This window comes from Orycteropus afer, unplaced genomic scaffold (assembly GCF_000298275.1).
Source record: "Orycteropus afer afer isolate SDZICR_OR568_19922 unplaced genomic scaffold, OryAfe1.0 scaffold00287, whole genome shotgun sequence".
NCBI classification, from domain to species: Eukaryota; Metazoa; Chordata; class Mammalia; order Tubulidentata; family Orycteropodidae; genus Orycteropus; species Orycteropus afer.
The window spans coordinates 3,494,045-3,499,540 of record NW_006921874.1 but is presented as its reverse complement, the minus strand read 5'-3'; positions in this window follow the sequence as shown (position 1 = coordinate 3,499,540).

The following is a 5,496-nucleotide window of genomic DNA, read 5'->3' as shown; positions in this document are numbered from 1 at the left end:
AGGAAGGTTGGGCAATCTACTTCTGTAGTGATACCACCTCAGAAACCCAAGGAGGGGTCGCTTTACGTCAGATCCGCCTCGACGGCAGTGTCTTGCATATTACGTTTATAAATGCATAGTTTTAATTTCGTTTGACAGCTACATTTCTGTTTTTCTATTAAGTGTTCAAAGAATCTAAGAAAATTTTATTAGCAGGTGTATCATTAAAATGATTCCTATCAAAGAAAGTCCCACCTCTCTCATTATTATTGAAATCCTGTCACCCAAGCACATTAGGAATAACGAACCAAATTTTGCCTCTTTAGAAACTATCATAGAAACATTTTACTTCCAATGAAGACTTTTTTTTTTCTTTTTGCATTAAAGGACATTGTTAATTAGAACATGTGTTATGTAAGGCTGGGCAAGCTCCATTTCCTCATCATTAAAATGCTGTAAATGTCACATATGTTAAAATGTGAAAATACCTTAAAAAGCATAAGGGCCACCCAAATGTCCGATATTGCTGCTATTTCTCAACTATGTTGTAAATTTCTGGAGGATCATGATTGTGACAATTATTATGCAGACTAAGGACCTTTACGTTTAGTTTTAGCTCCGTTTGAATTTCAGTACCTCCTTGTACACAGCAGCATTTCATTATATATAGACTAATCATTGTGAAGACTTTTCAGTAGTTCAGACTAGACTCCCTCAATTATTTTGAATTAACAAGACTGCTATAAATTCTAATGCACATTTTTCAAAATCAACGATCAACAGTTTGAGATTTTCAAGTATGTATATGTTTCTTACATAATGAAGACTTGTAATATGTGATGATTGAATATTTTCAGACATTTTCTGAAATCAAATTGAGAAAGTAAAGTGGTTCTTATTTCTTTCCAGCCAAAATAAACATTACAAAGGTAAAGCAGCTCCCTGACTATAACCTACATGAAACAAATGGTGATACATTCATCACTTCCCACCCTCCGAAAACCTGGGTAATCTTTGGTCAATCCACATTCCACAGGATGACAATATTCCAGTGATGTCAGGAGACACAGACAAACCCTGGGCCAGACCCCACAGTATTAATGCTAGGCATACCTTTAAACAAACAGTATTAATACTGGCTACTGTGCAAAAGAGTAATGGAGTATAGTTCTCTGCGGCAATAAATTCTGAAGCAAAAGCTTGCATCTCTCTCATCAGCATTTCATGGAAATTGAAATGTAAGTGCTATTGCTCCACACCGTGACAGCAAAACGGTCAGTGCACTAACACTCCCAATTCATTTAACAAACATCCCAGAAGTTTTCAAGGCAGCTGGTTAAACCAGCACTCTTGAGGTCCCAGAACATCACGTGCGGACACGTGTTGCCAACATCTCGCTTGCTGCTTTCTAGACAGAACACAAGTTATCTTTGTCCTCCCTCTCAAGTTTCCAGCAAGACACCCAACAAATCTTAACCCTAGAAGCTTCTAGTCACACTCTTGCATAATTATTTGGTTTCACGTGTTCAGTCTTTTTTTTTTTTTGCAAATATGATTTTATGATGAGAGAATTTAAAAAATAAAAGGTCACTCCAAATTGTTAGCTCATGTAATTAAGGAATAAGGTCCCTCAAATGGAAGTCAATAGGTATGCGAGAGTAACACTGAACTGAAAGAACAAAGGTCATTATTTCTGTCGGCCTGAAGGGAAACGGAGATTCTCAATTCAAGACCAGCACATCATTTCACCAGGAGGCAGCAGAATGCCTGGGGACGTTTAACAAAGGCTCCTGAAAGGCTCAGAGGTTTATGAATGACTTTTTAGCCTCAAGGGCTAACTCCTTCTAAATACAATGGCATTTACTAGCATTCTTTCCCTACTTCTGTAAAGCAAACATAAATATGCCATCTTAATTGCTTTTCGACTTTTTGCCAGTTTTTACATACATGATCTCTGGAGGATTTAACCAATGGGCTTGTTTTTTAAGTGAATTTCCCTTCACATTTTTTTACTTGGCATTTTTCATATCCAAGTTAAACAACAGTTACATTGGTAAAATACCAGGCTGGAATTCTGTTGATAGAGATAATTTTTGTTATATATCGTTTCCTTTCTCTATCCTAATTTGCATAATAGTCAAGAAAGCTATTGAGGGCAGAAGCACTAGGTCATTAAGGCTCACCTATCACCCCTATGAGTCGGGGCCTACTGGATGGCAAATAACAACAACAACAACATCATCACCGTTAAGTGACAAAGGCTCCAGCTGTGGCGTGCAATCCGCCCATGGAGGTGGAACCATGCTTCAAGGAGACCATGAATCCTAAAAGCTGATGGAACTCAGGGTAGAAGGAAAGGGCGAGGCTATGTTTCCTATGTCCTGGACCTTCCTAAGCCACCAAAAGGATAAATCAGTTTGATGAGCTCAATTCTGAGATTTCAAATAGGATGACCACGTCCCTGATGATAAGCAGCACTGGGAGCTCTAGGACAGGATCGCAACTGCTAGTTTTGAATTAGACCAGGTAGAGTACTGTGCTCTCTACTCTAAACTGCTTTTTCCAAACCTGATACTCGTAAGACTTTGGCCAACTAAAGGAATTTGGGAATAGGTTTTTGGTAGGAGACATGTTCCCAATATCTGACAGGACTTAAGTTTTTCTTAGTGACATTATCTTCTGAATTTCAGAATTCCACTGAGAAGTAATCCCACAAGGAGACTCTTTCCCATAGTATGGATAGAATACTTCCTTGGTGGCAAGGTTCCAACTCCATGATGCAATTTTTGTTAATTCTACTGATGGCTCATTCTAAGCCAGAGAGGTAATGGAGTAAAACTGAACGGCTCATATGCATTTCATTCTGCAATAAAAACCTAATCTTGAGGTTAAAAGGAAGCAATTAAAGAGGGAGTAGATATCCAAAGAGTCATTCTAATCACCACACCCAGAGCAGGTCTAACTAGGTACCTATTCATTCTGAACAACCCCAAACCAGGAACCTGGTGGGAGTCAGTGGAAGGTCTGAGAGAATAAGGGGTGGCGGGTAGGGCAAGGCAACTCTGCTCTTCCTTCTCCCCAGGTCCACTGGAGACCTTCAGGGTGTACATGACCCACCCCCTACCCAAGCATGCTTCCTGCTCCATTTAAAGGACCCCATGCCTCAGGCTCCAGTTAGCCTCCCCATGTGTAGTGGACAACAGATGAGCATTTCAAATCTACAATTTTCCATCCTCAAAATGATAGGCAAAATAGGGCAAGGAACCAAAAGGAAAAAAAAAAAAAAAAGAGGAGGTAGCCAACAAAACTGTAACTCTGCAACAGAATTCCACCCCAGTGCTTTACTGATAATGATTAATATTTAACTTGGATATGAAAATGTCAGCATTTTAAAGTACAGTGTGATTCTGTCTGAGGAGTTCCCCCGCACAGTCGCTCAATTCCCAGCATGTCCTATCTAAGTAAACCCTGGGCGGAAAGACTAGAAACAATTCGGACTCCACATTTATTTAAAAAAAAAAAAACACAACAAAAAAACACCCTTGAAAATGCTAATCATTTCCATTGTGTTTAGAAATAGTTAAGTCCAGCTAGACTAAAATGATGTTCATAGATGGAGAAGGCTTTCAGGCTTTCAGGAGCCTTTGTTAACATCCCGGGCATTCTGCTGCCACGTGAAATGATGTGCTAGTCTTGGATCAAGAATCTCCCTTTTTCTTCGGGCTGACATCAACAATGAACTGGGGCTGACATAAATAATGACCTTTGTTCTTTCAGTTTGATGCCTGGTGTTTGGCACTCTTATGCACCATTTACTCTAGTTGGGAGAACCCAGTCCATATTACACTGAGAAAAATGCTATAAAATCTCACAGAAGACCTTCAAATTGTAGTGAAGGGCACCCTTTTCATGCCTGTTGTCTTTCTTATACTCTTCGTCAATACTAGACTGAGTTACCACACTCACTCACTGCCGTCAGGGTCAGATCCAACTCATAGCGACCCCTCCTTGGATTTCGGAGGTGGCATCACTATGGAAGTGGATTGCCCAACCTTCCTTCCGAGGAGTGGCTGGTGGGTTTGAATCACCAGCCTTCTGGTTAGTAGTCAGATGTCTCAGGCCCTATGCCACCACAGTTCCCAGATGAGATACAGGAATCCTTAAAAAAGAAATCTTTAAAAAAAAATTCTATGTGTCAAAAAGGGTATACCAAACTGTTACATTTACCCAAAATCAAGCCACTGCTATCAAGTCAATTCCGACTCAAAGGGACCTGGTAGGACAGAGTAGAACTGCCCCATAGGGTTTCCCAAGGCTGTAAATCTTTATGGAAGCAGACTGCCAAGTCAATCTGCTGGTGGGTCCAAAATGTCAGATCTTTCTTTTAGCACTAAGTGCTTAACCACTGTTCTGCCAGGGCTCCCTTTTCACATTTAAGACAGAAGTTTTTCTGCATCTTTCCCTTCAAGAAATCAGAATATTTTATAATAGTACTTTGCTCCTTCTTAACATTCCTTTTGTTTGGAACTCATCCCCACCCCTCCAATTCATTTCCTCAAGGCCTAACATCAATACTACACTCTCAATACAATGGTTGTTATCCAGGAGAGATGTTGCCCCGCAGCAGACATTTGCAAGTCTGGAGATGGCTTTGTTTGTCACCACTTGCAGGGGTGCTACAGGCATCTAGTGGGAAGAGGCCTAAACATCCGGACAGCCCCCACAAAAAGAATGATCTAGCCCTGCTAACTACACGTGGTCCCCCCTTTCCCCAAAACCACCTCAGCACTGTTTTACTATTTTTTTCTGTCATGAGCTTATTAACAGAACATCCAATCTTCTCAACAACAGCATACCCATGTAGCCAACTGCTAATTACTGACACTCACACAGAGGAGCTAGGCTGTAGGTAGTCAAGCTGAAACAGGGCTGCAGTCCTGACCTGGGTTTTTATTTTACTGCTGCTGCATAGTAAAAGAAGTCCTTCCAAACACCGGATGGCAGGCTCCTCGGGTCAGGGAGGAAACCAGGCATGAAGGCAGGGCAGAGAGAATCTGGTCAAGCTTCCCAACTTACACTAAGATAACTGCCAGTGGCAGGGTCAAAGGTGAGAGCCACGCAGATAAACAGGTGTTGGGCAAAAGACTGGTGACCCAAGTCGGGGGTAAGAAATAAATGTGAGGAATTATCAGAGGTGACTCTTGGAGCATTAATAAATTGTCCTCTCGATTAAGAGCAACCAGATACCACTTAACAAGCACAGTCTTTCTGATTTCTTTGAGTCTTATTATTTCTAACCGGGACAAGGTACTCTTCTAAATGTTAAAATCAAACCATTTCTCCAATCACCTTTACCTGTCAAAGATTGATCTTCAATCTAGATGTGGAACTTGAGAGACTTCATAGCCCCATGGCTTAGGCTACAGGATTCGAAATCCTATTTGCCTAATTTTTAGGCAAATGATGAGGAAGCACAACCACGAACTTTCTCACCCTCAGATTAGATCCCCATACACA